This window comes from Dryas octopetala, chromosome 6 (genome assembly GCF_963921425.1).
Source record: "Dryas octopetala chromosome 6, drDryOcto1.1, whole genome shotgun sequence".
NCBI lineage: Eukaryota > Viridiplantae > Streptophyta > Magnoliopsida > Rosales > Rosaceae > Dryas > Dryas octopetala.
Window position 1 is genome coordinate 16,569,903 of NC_141371.1, and position 19,248 is coordinate 16,589,150.

Here is a 19,248-nt window from a genome sequence, read left to right on the forward strand (position 1 = left end):
TACTCGAATCTAATCAATATCAGTTAGGAAAATAAAAGCCCAAAGGAAGAGGAAGAAATCTCACCAAAAATGGAGGTGATTGGCGCTGGAAATTGGTCAGAATCCGACGAGACAAAGGCGAGCCAAACTGCTGGTTTTCTGGGTTTTCTGTGCGCGCGGCTGGGCTGGCTGGAGGAGTGCTGGGCGAGGTCGCCGGCCTGAGGGAAGGTCACCGGAGAGTGGCGACTGCGAGGGGAGGCCGGCGTTGATGGCCGGTGCTGCGCACAGAGGGGGAGAGCAGAGAGAGAGACACGGGGCAAGAGAGAGAATGAGGGGAGAGTGTGAGCTCGGGAGGGTGGCCGGCGCCTGGTGTGTTCGCCGGTAAGCTTAGGTCGGAAGGGGGGGGGGGGTCGACGGCGAGCTGGGTGATGGTGGTGGTCGGTTGCTGGGTCGTGGGCGCAAGGGTGGGTTTTCTTCTTCAGGTGTGGGTTTTCTCTGTAGCTACACTTACACGGGTTGTTGGGGGATGGGTTAAGTGGGTTATGCGGGGTTAGAGAGAGTTAAAATATCCACTGTTGGATCTTATTAAAAGAGATCCAACGGCCAGCAATCAAGTCCCGCAAATAGGCTGGGATGCGGGATCCCGTAACTGAAGCCTCCTGTATATATATATACACAATATCATATAAATTAGGTTCAAAGCAATTACTTTACACAAAAGAAGACTTAGTGCATTATAGTGAGTGCCACAAAGGTTTTGAATTTTGATGTCAAATTGCGACTTTGTATTTGCATGTATGTTCAGTTTTCATTGTGACTTCTTTTCCATTCGTATGACAAGTGTGTGTTCGATCTTTTAATGTCTTCTAAATTATGATTTTCATTTTGCTACCTTTGTAATTTTTTCTTTGAGAGTAATAAGGTTAGAACCAATGAATCATTTGGGCTTTTGTTTCCTTTTTCCCCCCCTTTTTGGCAGAATAGGTTTACCGATACTTTTGCATTGATGTTGATTATGTGTTTCCATATATTGTTCATGGGTTTGTCATTTTTTGAAATTAATTCATTGTTCAATGACCAACTCAGAGTTTTTTCAGTAAAACAAGTAATAAAACTCAAAATGGGTAGTAAATAAGAATGCTGGTCTTGGTAAGCAAGGTTGCTTTAAGCCTTTTAACTCTGAATTTGTTCTCTGAGAATTTGAAATATTTTTGCTGGTTATGTAGGGGATACTTTGAACCTCTTCTCTATTTTACGTGAGCTTTTATGTTAAACATTTAGGTATTTTATGTTAAACTTATCTTTTTCTTAATATTAGTCACAACTTCAAATTTTGTTATATGAGTTTTGAGGGTGGTTTAGGTGTACTTTCTATAGTTTGCATGCTGGAGTTTATGGTTTATCTTTTTCAAATTGTGACAGTCATAACTTCATATTTAGTTGTGACTACAGAACAATCACAACTAAATTATGAGATAGTCACGGTTAAGTTAGACTTGATTGAATGTTTTTGAAAAAATTGTACTACAATGTAGTATAAATAGAGGTCAAAGCAATATTTTTTATACAAAATAATTACTAGTGCAATTGGGGAAGGTATCTCTTTCAACTTACCATGACAGTCACAACAAATTGTGAGACAGTCACAGTTTAACTGGTGACTTGTGACTGAATTAAATTTTTTTTTTTTGAAATTGTATTACAATATTGGATAAATAGAGGTCAAAGTAATACTTTTATTGAAATTATTATGTAGTGTAGTGGTAAGAGGTGCCTCTTTCTCTTGCATGAGAGGGGTTCAAATCCCTTCTATGCCAAGTTGTTTTTGTGTTGTTGAACAGCGTTGGTCGGTGGTTGGTCGGACGGCGGTGGCCGGTGGTGGGCCGGACAGCGGTGGCAGGTGGTCGGCTGGACGGAGGTGGCCGGTGGTTAGTTGGGAATTTTTTAAATTTTTTTTATTGTAGTGGCATATGATGTAATTTTTATGAATTCTAGTACCCTTCACTTTATTAGTTTGTTTGACTTTTCAACTAGTATCTAAACTAAAATGCTATTAAATTTTAGTACCTAAACTAAAAAATTATTAAAGTTTGGTATTTAAAGTCAATGGACCTATTAGTTTTTAGTTGATGTCATTGTTATTTATTTATTATATATATATCTCCTTAATAGCAGTGTGCATTCTTAATTTAAAAACGATTTCAACTCGCAAAGTCTCAAAATAATGCCTTTAGAGAGACCTTAGATAATAGATCTTAATTCATCATAAGGTTGGCTGGTTATAACAATGTCGAGAGGATCTTTTATTAAAAAGTTATTTTGAATATTGCGAGAGATTCTAAATTAAACAGTAAATTTGGGCCTCCAAATAATGTTGTCATGGTTCATTAATTCACATATGGGTGCATTTGTGACTCATTTATTTACAATAAGTAAAATACCAATGCATATTTACTCATTTTTTTCTTTTCAAGAAAATAAGGTTGAAAGCTACAATTACGACCCCTCAACAAAAATGTCAAATTTAAAACCACAACTACAACCCTCATTTTTGAATTTGACAATTTAAAATGTCAAATTTAAAACCACGACTACAAAAATGTCAAATTTAAAACCGTTGCATGTTTACTCATTTTTTTCTTTTCAAGAAAAAAAAACTATGAAACCAGGACTACAAACCCTCAACAAAAATGTCAAATTTAAAAGCCATAAGAACTGAGAGAGGCCATATCCAAGAAGAATGATTAGAATAACCGGCCATATCCGATTATGAATTTGTAAAATGACGTAATTTTTATTGATTAGTATGAGATCACCAAAAAATGATTAGTAGAGGATCTAAATTCATTATTTAATATAAGGTTCATTGATTTTAACTACTAAACTTCAATAACTTTCTAGTTTAGGTACCAAAATTAAATACCATTTTAGATTAGATATTAGTTGAATAGTCAAACCTTAATGAAATTAAAAAGCCTTCAACAGTTCTGTATTTACATGCTATGCCATTGTGAAAAGCACAAATCTACCCTTCCCTCATTAGCAACATGAATGACCTTCGACCACTGTTTTCCGGACGACCTCCGGCCAACGTCTTTCAGCTGTCCTTCGGCAGACTTCCGGCCACCGTCTTCTGGCCGACCTCAGGCTACAATCTTCCGGCCGACCTCCGACCATCCGGCCAAGCTCTACTCATTACACAAAAAATGAAATTTACATTTGACATGGAGGGGATTCGAACCCCTCTCATTCAAGAGGAAAGAAATATCTCCCACCACTACACTAAGTTAACTACTATGTAAAAGTATTGCCTTAACCTAATTTATACTATACTATTGTATATTTTTTTAAAAAAAATAATTAATCCAATTAGTCACAACTAAATCTAAAGTTATGACTATCACAACTAAAAAAAAAAATCTAAAGTTATGACTATCACAATTAAGTTGTGACTGTCTTTAGATTTAGTTGTGACAGATTTAAGATGTGACTATCTCACAACTAAATCTAAAGTGTGACTGATTTAGTTGTGAATGATATTCATAACTAAAAAATCCCTAAATTCTAACATGAAAACTAAAGACAATGCACCTAAAGCACCCCCAAAATTCATATATATAACAAGCAATTAACAAAATTTGAAGTTGCATGTGAATGATATTCATAAAAAAATAAGTTTAACATAAAACACCTAAATGTTTAATTAACATAAAAAGGAAATTTGCATTAAATATATACCCTCTAAAGGAAGAAATTAGTGACTGTTAAACAGAAATAATTTGAAATTCATCTCTATCTTTGCTTTCATCTAGAAGATACCATCTTAAATCTAAGTTGTGACTGACAGTTTCACAACATAAATAAGAGACTACTTTAAGGTAGAAAGGCAGTCTATTCTTAAAGACAACTTCAGCCTAATTTTTTTTTTTATGTACCCTTCAAATAGGCGGAGGAACTAGAGCCGAGCGCTGGTAGAAGTGCTTGGTTGTTATAAAAAGTCATTGTCGAGTGCTTGGTACCATTAACCAACATCATAACCCAACCTTATATCCCGAAATTAAACAAAAACAAAATCATTAGAAGGACTACTATAATAAGAGAGTTTTTTTTAGAAATCTGCAATTACATATGCATAAAGAGTCATGCATTTGGCTTCCAAATCACACACAAAGGATTCAAATAGAAAAACAGGAAAAAAAACAAAAATAAATCAAACGGATTAATACAGAACACCTAAAAATAATAAAAAATTAACTGTGACTGTCACAATTTAGTTGTGACTGTTTGGTAGTCACAACTACATCTGAAATTGTGACTATCCTATAGTCATAACTAAATCTAAAGTATGACTGATATTGAAAGAGATAAGTTTAGATTCCCAAAAGATAGACACCCTAATGTCCTAAACTCCAACATGAAAACTACAGAAAGTGCACATAAACCACCCCAAAAACTCATATAACAACCAATTAACAAAATTTGAAGTTGTGACTGAGAATCAGAAAAATAAGTTTAACTTAAAACACCTTGATGTTTAGTATAAAGGCTTATTCATACCATTACCCCCTATAAGATACACTTTTTTTCACTTTGCCCCCTAAAACTTAAATCCTCTCAGTTTGTCACCTGAACTTCAAATAGTTGTTGCAAAAAATCCTATACCGTCCACTCTGTCAATTTTTTCATTAAAAAAGCTGACGTTGCACCTATATGGCATAGGTGGAACCTTTTTCTAGTTATGTAACATCCATACAGACACTAAAACTTATAAAAAATATAATTATATGAGTAGGGAACGTTGCAAATTTTGAGCTTAGTGTCAATTTTTTATAATTTTTAGTGTCTGCATGGATGTTACATAACTAGAAAAGGGTCTCACCCATGCCATATAGGTGCCACGTCAGCTTTTTTATCGGAAAAATTGACAGAGTTGATGGCATAGGGTTTTTTGCAACAACTGTTTGAAGTTCAGGTAGCAAACTGAGAGAATTTAAGTTTCAGGGGGCAAAGTGAGAAAAAGTGTATCTTATAGGGGGCAATGATATGAATAAGCCTAGTATAAAAACTAACATAAACAGAGGATTTGCATTAACAAATACATTAAATATATATACTTTAAGAAGGAAATTTAATCTGTGACTATCAAGCAGAAACAACATGAAATTCATCTTATAAGCTATGTTCCAAACTAAGAGTTGTGTAGTTAATTCCATTTGTGTAGTATTATTAAATTTTCAAATTTAATAAACTAAGACTCACTAAATAGCCCTGCAAAAGTATACAATATATGTAGAAAGAAAACTAAGCTTTCTATTATGTAACTTCAGAAGTATTCAATATACTTAAACCCAAGGGGACAAATTTAGCTTGGTGAACTGCAGGCACACATTTTGTTGAAGTGAGTCAATTGTGCAGATATTTTAGAGAGAGATTTGTGGGCAGATATTTTAGAGATTTGTAAGAGAGATTTATGGAATCGTGTAGCTTAATTTGTGTAGTTGACTTACCATACTTGTATATCTGTATTCCTATATAATTCTTCTAATTGAGAAGAATAAAAATATCAGAAAATCATCCCAAACCTTGAGTTTTATCATGGTATCAAAGCCGACTCTGGTATCCTCTTCTCTTTCTTAGGAACCAGAGGGTATTCATGTTTGTGGGTTCTTTTTTTTTCTGATCACTAAATTAATTTGGTTAGTGATTTACCCATAAAATCCAAAATCTACTGCTCTTTGTTTTCAAATTGATTACCACAGAGACAAAGTACCTGTTTTCTTCTTTTCGGTACCTATATCAGTATAGAGAGTGCGTCTCCTTCACGACCCGACCCAGCCCAGCATTTCCTTCACGACCCATTACACGACGACCACTGCTTGGACTGACCGCGATTGTCCGTGACTGACGGTGCGCCGTGACTGTCCTTGACTGACCGCGCGCCACCCAGCCGCCGCGAGGGGTGTCGCACTGCTCCTCTGCGACTCACTGTGCATCGCCCAGCCGCCACGAGGGGTGTCGCACTGCTCCTCTGTGACCCACTGCGCATCGCCAGTCACCGCGAGTGTGCCGACTCCTTCGCAACTCACTGCGCATCGCCCAGCCACCGCGAGTGTTCCCTGCTCCTGCGTCGCACTGCCCTCCGCGAGTGTGCCCTTCGCGACTCACTGCACACCACCCAGCCGCCGCAAGCGCATCTCACTGCTCGTCCACCTACTCGAGTGTGTCGCCCAGCCCAACACCACCACGATCTCTCTGCTGGTTCATCTCTCTGCCCCTGCGATTTTGCCATAGCCTAGCACCCATGACTGACTTCTCTGCCGCAACCCACTCTGTTGGTTGGTTGTCTATTTTTTCAGTTTTTGTGTGCTGTTTATTCCTTTTTTTTTTTTTCCTCTGTTTATATGGCAGAAGAGAGAAGTGAATAGAACATGATGGGTGACTCTAAATCAAATGGATCTGACACAAAAGGTGGTCTGTCACGCCCCGAAACCCAGGTACGTAACAGAGGCACCTATCTTGAGGATACCTGAGACTACAACAACCAATCCCCCGGTGTTATAATCCCAAATATCCACAAAATAGGTTAAGCCTTTTGGTTTAGTAAAAATGGGTTGGATCAGAGTGCTTGAGTTTGCAGCGGAAAATTTATTCAGAAATAATTAATTTATAATTAAACCAACCCTCGGAGCTACTATTGTTTAGAGTAACTTTAAAGAAACTGTTTATATAAACTCGATAATTCAAAAGTAGACAACCCAAGGACTCAGTGTATATACAGGATATGACCAAGGGTATATAAAGAAAGTAAAAGGTCACCAAAGACCTGCCCAAGGAAATATACTGACTAAACAGGAACACATGAGTTGACAAGCTCGAGACCGCACCACCACCCCCTTAATCGAGGCCGTCAAAGTCCACACGCGCAGCACCTAAGAGGGAGAAAAACAACAATGTAGGGGTGAGCATCACATACGTTCATTGCTCCCCCTCAGAGAACTCCCTGCTAGGTTTGAAAAATAGTTTGAGATAATTTAAAATCAAATGCACAACACAAACCAGTTGTCAAGCTTTGTAAAACGAGTAGCATGCTCATACAATTTTCAAAATACAGTTTCCGGGCCCAAGTTCATAATCATACCTGTTGACCAGCCGTTAGGGCTAACTACCCTCTCACAAAAACATAACAAAGTCCTGCAGTCATTTGACTGGGACAGGCTAGCGAAAGTGGCCATTTCATGGTTATACCGCCTAGACTGGCCTCCCAAGAAGGACAATCGACCAGTTCGTCCGTACAACCCCTCATGAGGTTTTGGGGATCGAAACCCAGGGTCTACCGTAAGGGACCTTTCACTCTCAAGTCAAACACAACAACAATCTCACGAGAATATGCATAACAGTCATCATTCCCATCATCATAAAACCAAGCAGATGTGCCAATCAAAAACATACATCTTTATCACACAGTATTTATTATATAATACATGCAAGAAATCCACTAGTCAGAGTGTGTTGTCCCCCTACCTAGCGTCCAAAGCTTTTGCCTGTTTTCGAGTACAAATCACAATTTGCCACGTCGCAACGATCTCTTTTAGGTAACTGGAGTTCCTAGTTTGACAACAACTGGTGTTAAAAACGGTCTTCACGTAAATCGATGACCTTGTCTATTAAGACCAGGTATAATTCAGAGGTTTGGCACTAGCATACCTGCTAGGCTTCTCTGAATTCTTAATCCGATATGACCTTGCACCCCGAGGCAAACAGTCATGTCAGACCGTGTGGTTTCTATATCTATTTTAATTTATTGTCGAGGAGGTTGATCAGATATGAACCTACAACGTGACCAGGTCAGTGCATGGGGAAACTGAGGGAGCTCTGGCTCAGTACCCAACGCCTGTATGCTCATGGACTGACCTTAGTCATCACGTTATTTGGTTACCACTGATATGGCCTCAATATTTATTAAGTTCATTTGATAACAACAGTTAAACAGTGTTCCGTCTATAACCACAACTTAAATAACTGCAGATTAAATAAGCTGGGTTGAGGGTATACCTGTTGAAGACTTTCCACGGGCAGAGTCTCGGTACTACTAGACTTGCTAAGTAACAAGATTAAAAGAGCCTAATGAATAAGAGATTTATCAAAATTTTAGCAGAAGTTCGACAGGGATCAAGAAATTACCTATGGAGCTCAGAAATGATTTTTTTAAAAATTCACCAAAACATAGCCTTCAACTACTAGAATTGAAGAGCTCGTCGCCACGATCGCGTAGGCGAAATCGGATCGTCGATCGGAGCTCCAGAACTCAAGATAAACTCAAAACAAAATTGAAGAAGAGAGAAAAGAAGAGAGAGGAGAGAGAATCTCTCTCTTGGGAAGCGTGCGGCTGAATTGGTGAGGGATCAGTTGGGATGTGCGGCACTATTTATAGGGAAAGAGAGTGAGTCAACTCGGTTGACTCATCCGAGTTGACCGGGTTGACTCAAGTCAACCGTCACAAAATGGGCCAATGAGGAAGTGACACGTGGCATGTGCACTAACACTTGGCTGCACATGCAGCCATCAGATCTTGCTGCCATGCAGCGATGGATGCTCCAGATCGTGCCACGTGGCGCGATCTGGTGATTTCCTATTTTATTTTCTTTTTCCTATATTTCCCAACTTCAAAAATTAATTAAAAATAGCTCGGGACTCAGAAAAATACCCCGAAAAATACTACGGACTCGTATCGACTAGTACTAATTAACTATGAGGTCAAATTACCAATTTGCCCTTTAGAAAAATTTCGAAAATTTCAAGCTCCACAAACTAAGAAAATTTAGGAAATTCATAAAATAATCTCCCGGACTCGGAATAATACGAGACTTGCACCGTTGGGTTCGTGAGTAAAAGTACTACCTTTTAAAGTTCTAACTTGGGTCAAAACCCTAGTCAAAATTGGTCAAACAATTTAAAGCTCAAGGTGAAAAAAAATTAGATTTTCTAACAAATAAATTCTATAAAAATTTTTTTGAAAAAAGGAAAAATCACAAAATAAATTTGAAAATTTCCGGGTCTCACATGGTCCCAGTCGATTCCCATCTTTGCCACCGCTGTCCTCACATGAAATCAATTCTGCTATTGCACCAGAGAAATTAGATGGCACCAATTATGTTGATTGGGCCATTAATGCGCAGATCAACATTACTGGAAGAAGAAGATGGGGCCTTATCAGTGGGTCACGATCTGCACCCGCTACCGATTCCGCTGAGTATGAAACTTGGAATGAGGAAAATTGTATGGTAAAAGCCTGGATGTTGAATTCCATGACTCGAGATGTGAGAACCATGTTTCAACGGATCATAACTGCCAAAGACATTTGGGAGGCTCTCCAGCAACAATACTTTGTTAATCAAGATTTCAACAAAGCTTATCAGCTCCAGTGCCAGGTAATTACCACTAAACAAAATGGTGGCACTGTTATGGCTTATTTTGGGAAATTGCAAAAAATTTGGCAGGAACTTAATGCACTTCGCCCTTGTGCATTGACAAATGCGGATGATATCCGTACAAGAGCTGCTGAAATCAAATGTTGATCGCATTTATATCTTCCTAGCCGGTCTCGATTCACATCTGGATGCAGTTCGTAGCCGGATTTTAGCATCCTCAACTCTTCCCAGTTTAAGGGAGGCTTATGCTGCTGTGTGTGCTGAAGCCAATAGACAGAAGGCTATGATGGGTAGTCCAGTGACCGAGAAATGAGCCTTTGCTGCCAAAAGAACTGGTGGAAAATTTGATTCTAAGAAGTCTGGCAGGAAGTGCACCTACTACAATGGTACTAACCATGTTGAGGATACCTGTTTCAAGAAACATGGGTACCCTGAGTGGTGGGACAAGAAGAAGGCAAAGAAAACCGGTCAGACCTTTGAGTCTTCTACGCAAGCTTCCAAAAGCAACTTAGTCACTACTTCCGGATTCGTTGCCAAGTCAAGTATGTCTGGTTCTGCTCTTTGTTTTCTGTCTTTTGCTGGACATAGTACATGGATAATTGATACAGGTGCAACTGACCATATGACTTGTGATCGTTCTATGTTTTGTCATTTTACCTCTAGTTGTCCTAAATCCATTATTACTAATGTCAATGGTATGTCTTCTCCGGTTGTTGGAGTCGGCACTGTATCTTTGACAAAATCTTTATCTATATCTGGCGTTTTATTTGTTCCATCACTAGATTGTAATCTTATTTCTGTTAGTCAACTGACCAAATCTTATAATTGTGTTGCCACTTTCTTTCTCACTCACTGTGTTTTTCAGAACATTCATACCAAGGAGAAGATTGGCAGTGGTAACCGGAGAGGAGGTTTGTACTATCTAGACAATGGATTTGCTAAGCCTGGTGGTCAGGCACTAGTTCATGTCATGGGTGACAACATCTTGCGAAAGAAGAGAGAGATTTGGTTGTGGCATCGGCGACTAGGTCATCCCTCATTTAGTTATTTGAAACGACTGTTTCCATCCTTGTTTACTAGATTGAGTCTTTCTGATCTTGTTTGTGACACTTGTGTGATGGCCAAAAACCATCGTACTGTTTTTTCTACAAATGATAATAAAGTTGCCGCCTCTTTTGCCTTAGTTCATTCCGATGTGTGGGGTCCTACCCCTCTTTCTACAAGTAATGAGATGAAGTGGTTCGTTTCTTTTATTGATGACTGTACCAGGATGACTTGGGTTTATTTTTTAAAGTATAAGAGTGATGTTTGTGCTATTTTTCGCCAGTTCCATTAGATGGTACTCACACAATTTGGTGTTTCTATCAAAGTTCTTCGTTCCGATAATGGGGGTGAGTATGTCAATAAAGAGATGACTAACTTTCTGCATTTTGTCGGTACTCTTCACCAAACTTCTTGCCCTCATTCTCCCCAACAGAACGGAGTTGCTGAGCGTAAAAACCGACATCTCTTGGAAGTTACTCGATCATTGTTACTTGGCGGTCATGTTCCGTCCTACTTATGGGCAGAGGCATTGAGCTCTGCTGTGTATCTCATTAATCGTACACCCTCCAATATTTTGCATTTTCTCTGGCCTTTGGATGTGCTATCCGACCACTGCACGCTTTCTTCCATTGTTCATTTGGAACCTCGTGTGTTTGGATGCGTTGTGTATGTTCATTTACATGCTCACCAACGTACCAAGCTTGATTCACGTGCTTTGAAGTGTGTCTTTGTGGGGTAAGGTTCTTCTTAGAAAGGTTACCATTGTTATTATCCGTCTTCAGTCCATGGATCACATTTCACGAACACATACTTTTCTACTCCAAAGCTATCCCCGATTCTTCTCTTCAGGGGGAGACTAAGGAAGAAGTTCAGAATTGTGATGATATGAATTTGTTTGCATATGATAGTCTTGAGAACTCCATGGAAGAAGTCGATACATCATCTGATACTTTGTCCACTGAGTGCTCCACTGATACATGTGAAAATCAAGTCTATGATAGTACATTGTTTCCTACTCCTTCACCAGAACCACTGATCCAATCTTCTCCGGATAATCCCTTAGAGGTATCATCTAATTCTATTCTTCCTACCCGTGCTGATTCTAATATTAATGATTTAGGTAATGATATTGGTCTTGAATGTGAAACACCTAGATATCATCTTCCACCACGGTCTAATCGTGGCCAACCACCAACTAAATATGAGCCTGATCCCAAAGCCAAAGTTAAGTATTCCATAAATAGTCATGTATCGTCTCACAGGTTGTCCAAGTCATATGCATCTTTTGTATTACAATTATCCTCTGTGTCTATTCCTAGTAAATTGCATGAAGCTTTGGCAGATTCCAAGTGGACCAAAGCTATGGCAGAGGAGATGGCAGCTTTACAAAAGAATGCTACTTGGGAACTTGTACCCTTACCAAAGGGAAAGAAGACCGTGGGATGCAAATGGGTATTTACAATCAAGTACAGAGCAGATGGGACTATTGAGAGGTTTAAAGCTCGGCTAGTTGCAAAGGGGTTGAAAGTTTAGTTTAGGTGATCTATTCACTTAATTAACTTGATTAATTTTACTTTCAGTGATCGGACCCCAATTTTTGGTTTATGTGATTACTCACGAACTAGTCAACCAAACACAACTCAGACAGTCCAGTAACAAAATGTGAAACTCTACATTGACTTCTAAAAATAAAAAATCACTTCAGTAAAACAACACAAATCAAACACACCAAGGATCAAGTGACATCCTATACACTCAGAGGATCCATCACAATAGGCATCCCAGTGTTATCCACAACTACAGTGGTGTGTGATTTTCTAAACAATTATATAAGGCATATATCAATTTTAATCAAATAGCTCCAGTACAGATTTGTGTTTAAAAGATGAGTGAGTCAGTAATCATAACAACACAAATATGGAAGACAGAAACACACAAGATGTTCACCCAGAAAAACCACAAAGGGTAAAAACTGGGGGTCTATCCAGCTGACCAGGCAATCCACTAAATCAGAAGTTCAATACAAAGGAGGGCACTCAGCACACAAGCTCAATCACTAAGTCCTAGACTAAGTGGCAGCTAGCTTACCCATTTTGTGCAACTTCCATACGCAAGGCAGATGGTCATTCATGAAGAAGGCAGCTCCACTCCAAGCTCATCAACCCATGGCACCAATCCGCACCAAGCTCAGTGGTTTCATCAATGCATGAACATGATATGCAAATGTAGGATTCACAAACAAAGATCAATCTTCTCAAGCTATCGGCATGAAAAGATCAATATTGAATCCTTCAACTTAAATCTAAAATGAATGTGTTTGAAGTATGTATGAAGACATTTAAGCACTCAAACCCATATAGAATTTCAGATTTAACAAAAACAATTTCAGAAAATTTCTATATGATTTTTCAAGATTTAAAAACCATTTTCTGAAAATTATGAAGATGAGCACTTCACATGGAAAAATACCCAGGCGTGAGAAACCAAGAATCACGCTCTAAAATTGCTCATCAACGCACACAGAGATCTGAACCAAAACAGCCCATATACCCGTACACACTCACGCAAGAGGCATGTTCGCCCATGCCACGTGGAAGCCCATCAATGGCTGTCCACAAAAGACGGATTATGGGCATATTCCCTTTGTCCTAGAGGGGTATCCTAGTATTTACTAAGGATAGAAATAAGCAGCTGTCAAAAGGAATTTTGCATTTAAAAATCAGAATGTAGAAGATGATGAATAGTGTGTGTGCGTGAATGGGAAAGAGGAAATCAGATCTGAATGCTACAGTGGAGAAAACAAGTCTTGTGCAATGCACATGCATGTCTAATACTAAATAGAATATGGGCTTTCAAAGAATTGGGCTTAAAAAGCAAAACCCGAAATGACCCACTGTAGCAACTGTAATTTAAGTAACAGTCAGTAACAGTCACTGTACGTGAAAAACAGTGTTCATTATGATCAGTGAATGACTAGTCAAATAGACAAAAATCTGTTAATTTCATGAAATGAATGAAGTGCAGTATACCTTGTGACTTGTTCATTCTTGACTTCTTCAAAGCAGCAGACCTTGTCCTAAATCTAGCCTAGAGCTTGTGAGTGAATAAATACAAATTAATACAGTTGTTTTGACAAGGAAAATAGCCAACATTAACAAATCCTAGAAACTAACAATCTCCCCCTTTGGCTTTCCTTGACAAAACAATAACCCAATCACCTCACAAGACTCTCAACACACCGCCCAACACTTGTTATAATGTACCTGCAAGAAGAAATACTTGCACAACACAAAGTATGATAGTATGCAGTTTAAACGCAGCAAGCAATGGAGATTAAAACAACCAATACATTCTCCCCCTTTTTGTCATGGAAAGACAAAAGGTCATACATAAAGAAAATTCAGTTCAGAAGCACAGAAAAATGGAGAGATATGCAAGAAAAATACATGCCGAAAGAGAAACATTTCATACAAGTCTAATTCCCCCTAAATTCTAACTCCCCCTAAAACTAACTCCCCTAAAGACAAACTCCCCCTAAATGCAACATCTCGATACCGGGCTTGCAGAATATAGACATGTAATATGAGGGACAGCTAGAGAAGAACCTAGGTATGCAGAAAAGTCTGAAATGCCCTTTAATGAACAGTAATCCAAGGTGCAGAATGGCCCTGAGAAATGGACTGTATTTGACGATTGTCAGACTAGTCAAAATGAACAAAGTGCGTACTGGAGCATAAGCAGAAAAAAAATTAGAGGAATCCTTAGAGAATTGGAAGCAATGACACACAAAGAAAATCTATGAGTTAGATGTGCTTCAGGGAATTTATTTTTGACAAAGCAAAAGTGACATAAACAACAAACACAATTGAAAAGAATTATCCACCAATGTCAATACTCTCATAGATATGGAAAAAGAAGATTGCAAACTTTGTGCAAGACAATAAGCATATTTGGGATATAGGGAGGTCAATGCTAACATTCAAGACTTGTTCAAGATGGTAAAACAATGTCAATGACAATCAAAGAGGTTAAATAAGTTTCATCCACAACAAGAGATTAGAATTCAACCACTCAATAGAATTTCTAATTTGGGAACAATTCTTGAAAACAAAGTTTTTCAACTCATGACAATGGCTTTTCAAAAATTATTTTCATTTGTTTTGTTTAAGCACATCCCAAGTTAAGTGCAATGATTTGGTCCAATTTTGCGACTCTTTACCCTAGAACACCATAAAAACACCTTATGTCTCCCTAGGGCCGTGACTTCTTTGGTCACACTTCCTTTTTTTGTTATTTTTGTATGGTGCACATTTGTTCAAATGAGGAAAGTTTAGCTGAAAATGGTTCACAAATGAGGAATTATATTGAAAGGCTAAATTGCATCCTCAAACAAATTGACATTGAAAAGCATTTAACAAGTTTGATTGATTATGACAAAGTGTTAAAAGAAGATCTCAAGGCTAACATTTGACAAGAGGGAGGGATTATGCTTATTGACATGACTCATGGTATGCAAGAACCTTTTTGAATATCAAAGAGAGTGTGACAAATAATGTTAAGACCTTTCAAGGTGGTTATTTTCTTTAAAAGAAAAACTACTTAACCAAATAAAAGAAACTTAAACAATGAAGCACATTTAACTACAAAGACTCATGCATGTGTACAAATGCCAATTGACTTCCGAAGACTAATGTGCTTTGGATTCTCTAGAGCTTTTGTAAAGATGTCCGCAAGTTGTTGTTCGGAAGGAACAAAAGTCAAGGTAAGAGTGCCACTCTCCACAAGATCTCGAATGAAATGATGTCTTATGTCAATATGCTTGGTTCTAGTATGTTGCACCGGGTTCTTGGAGATATCTATAGCACTCATGTTATCACAATAGATGAGAAAAGTTTTCTCATCAATTCCATAATCGGCTAACATTTGCCTCATCCAAATGAGTTGTGTACAACAACTCCCTGCTGCTATGTATTCAGCTTCAGCAGTCGACAAAGAGACAGAATTCTGCTTCTTGCTATGCCAAGACACTAAGTTATTCCCAACATAGAAAGCACCACCCGAGGTGCTCTTCAAATCATCACTACACCCAGCCCAATCGGAGTCACTAAATCCAACCAATTTAGTGTTGGTATCATGGGTATACCACAACCCATAGTCAAGAGTCCCACTTACATATTTGATGATTCTTTTTGTTGCAAACAAATGGGATTCTTTGGGATCACTTTGGAACCTAGCACACACTCCTACCGCAAATGATATGTCCGGTCTACTAGCTGTGAGGTAGAGGAGACTTCCTATCATGCTTCTATACAAGGTTTGGTCCACTTGCTTACCACTTGGATCCCTATGAAGTTTGGAGCTTTTACTCATTGGAGTAGTAGCCACTTTGGAAGACTCAAGCCCAAACTTTTTGACCAAGTTTCTAGCATACTTAGATTGGGAGATAAATATCCCACTATCTACTTGCTTGACTTGAAGCCCTAAAAAGAAATTCATTTCACCAACTAGACTCATTTCAAATTCACTAGACATTACATCAATGAATCTCTTAACATGAAAATCTGAAGTTGAACCAAAAACAATATCATCCACATAAACTTGAGCAATCAAGACATCATTTTTCAACCTTTTTACAAATAGGGTCTTGTCAACCGACCCTCTTTGATACCCATTGGACAACAAGTGATGAGAGAGTCTCTCATACCAAGCTCTTGGAGCTTGCTTCAGCCCATACAAGGCTTTCCTCAATTTATAGACACCATCTCTCATGTGAGGATCCTCAAAACCTTTTGGTTGTTCTACAAAAACTTCCTCATTCAAGTACCCATTTAAAAACGCTGTTTTGACATCCATTTGATACAATTTGAACTTAAGATGACATGCAATGGCACAAAGCAACCTAACGGACTCAAGTCTAGCAACGGGTGCAAAAGTCTCATCAAAATCAATGCCCTCTAATTGAGAGTACCCTTGAGCAACAAGCCTAGCCTTGTTTCTAACTACATTCCCAAATTCATCGGATTTATTTTTGAATATCCATTTGGTTCCAATGACATTTGTGTTGGCTGGTCTCTCTACAAGAGTCCACACTTGGTTTCTCTCAAATTGGTTCAATTCCTCATGCATTGCACTCACCCATTCCTCATGATTGAGTGCTTCTTTGACATTTTTAGGTTCAACAATGGAAACATAGCACACATGAGCAAGTTCATTGGCCATTTGTTTTCTAATCCTAACTGGCTGGTCTAAGGAACCTAGAATTACATCTTCACCCTGGTTACACCTCACCCATCTTGGTTTTTCAGATCTGTGACTCAGAGTTTTGTCAGTTTGTTCGCTCTCTGACTTGTCAAACTCAACAATTTTTGAGTCATCAGTAGCTTCATCACTACCTGACTTGGACTCTTCTTTAACCAAACTAACCTCTTTCGGATCAGATTGTGGGAACAATCCATCCTTATCTGCAGCCATTTCAATAGATGCATCATGATCATCTATTTTCACATTTATGGATTCCAACATAGAATTTGTTCGCAAATTGAAGACTCTAAAAGCTCTACTATTGGATGAATAGCCTAGAAACAGACCCTCATCACTCTTGGAATCAAATTTCCCCAAATGTTCTCTATCCCTAAGGATGTAACATGCACTCCCAAACACTCTAAAGTGTGTAACCTTAGGTTTCCTACCCTTCCACAGTTCATAGGGAGTCTTTTTGGTTCCCGGCCTAAGATAGACTCTATTTATGGTGTAACATGCCGTGTTTACCGCCTCAGCCCAGAAATGTTTAGCAAGATTTTTGCTATTCAACATTACTCTAGCCATTTCAATCAAAACCCTATTCTTTCTCTCAACGATTCCATTTTGTTGGGGTGTTATTGGAGCTGAGAATTCATGTTTAATACCCATTTGACAACAAAACTCATCGAATTGAGAGTTTTCAAACTCAGTACCATGGTCTGATCTGATTCTGGACAGGTTTGACAGACTCGACATACCTTCACTTTTCAGCAGTTTTACAATCTTGGCAAAATGATGAAATGTCTCCGACTTGTCCTTAAGAAATGACACCCAAGTGTACCTAGAAAAATCATCTACCATGACTAGAATGTATTTCTTTCCACCTATTGACAAGGTTTGGACCGGACCAACTAAATCCAAGTGAATTAGTTCAAGTGTCCTAGAGGTGCCTATGTCTTTGACTCTTTTGTGTGGTTCTTTGGTTTGTTTCCCCATTTGACATGGACCACAAACAAAAGTTTCGGGCTTTCCTATCTTTGGAAGACCTCTAACAACCTCATGCTTAGACAACTTGTAAAGGTCATGAACATTAATGTGACCAAGTCTTTGATGCCAAAGAGAGCTAGTGTTATCAATAGCTCTATTACAAGTATTCTCAATTTTTCCAACATTGCCATCAAACACATAGCAATCATCCCTAGACCTAGGGGCATTCAAGATCTCCCTTCCTTGGGAGTCAACAATTCTACATCCACTTTTGGACATACACACTTCACCACCTCATTCATCACAAAGTTGGCTAATACTAAGCAAATTAGAATTTAGCCCATCAACAAATCTTACATTTTTCAATTTGGGTATACCGGGTATGTGTACAACCCCCTTTCCACTCACATAGGACTTCTCTCCTCCTCCAAAAGTCACACTACCACCATCATAAGGAGCAAGAGAGGTAAAGACCTCCTTATCTCCCGTCATATGTTTGGAACACCCACTATCTAGGTACCAAATGTTCCTCTTAGTGGCTGAAAAAGCATTCAAGGTTACTAGACATTTAGTGGAGCTCTTCACAACCCATCTTTGATGTGGACTTGGCTTATTTTTGGGAAGTGGGGTGACAAGTAAGGCAATTTTGGTTACCTCTTTGAGTAGATTGTTCACTTGCTCTTGTAGAGAAACATTTCTCTTTGGTTCACTTGATTTCTTTCCTCTAAGTTTGTTGCAATTTGGTCTAATGTGACCCTTGACATGACAATGATGACAAACCGGGACAAACTTTGTTTTTCTAAGTGAAGTAGAACAATCAATTTGTGTGACACTTGATGTGGCTTGACTTGACTTAGAATGAGATGCATTTTGACCAATGTCAATGAAACCTAGACCCTTTTTGACACTATGATCAGATTCTGACTTGACAAAAATGGTCTTTGTGTTGGATACACTAGGACTATTTTCACTAAAACCCAAACCGGTTTTGTCACCATGAAGCTTTCCAATCCTAAGCATCCTATCAACCTTTTCAGCCCCAATGGTGAGCTCAACAATGCTCTCATTTGCTTCATGAACTTCTTTTTCAAGCTTTTCATTCAAAGATTTAAAGTAGATGTTGCTCTCCTTGAGCACTTTGACTTGACTCTCAAAATTTTGTTTCAAGATAGCCACACTTTCTAATTCACTCTCTAATGACTCAATCTTCTCACATAATTTCAATTTAGCATTCTTTAGTTTCTGATTTTCTTCCTTTATGCTAAGCGTTTCGGTGAAAAGTAAGTCATACTTATCACAAAGTGCAGTGTAAGACTCATCATCAGGAACAGATTCTGAGTCAGACCCACCATCTACTTGATCAATCTCCTTGATTGATGCAACAAATGCAACTTCATCACCCTCAACATCGGAAGAAGACTCACAATCATTTGAGTCATCACTCTCACTATCACTCCAAGTGATTTTCATGGCTTTATTCTTACTTGAAGAATGATTCTTTCTATTGTTTGCACATTCAATTGCTATGTGACCTATTCCACCACAAGTGTAACATTTCACATCTCTCTTG

At 38.5% G+C, this 19,248-nt stretch overlaps 1 pseudogene; it reads right to left on the reverse strand.

Annotated features, from left to right (window-relative positions):
* Positions 1–14,086: 14,086 nt before the first annotated feature.
* Positions 14,087–16,055, reverse strand: LOC147282854 (secreted RxLR effector protein 161 pseudogene; annotated as a pseudogene).
* Between the last annotated feature and the right edge of the window lie 3,193 nt (positions 16,056–19,248).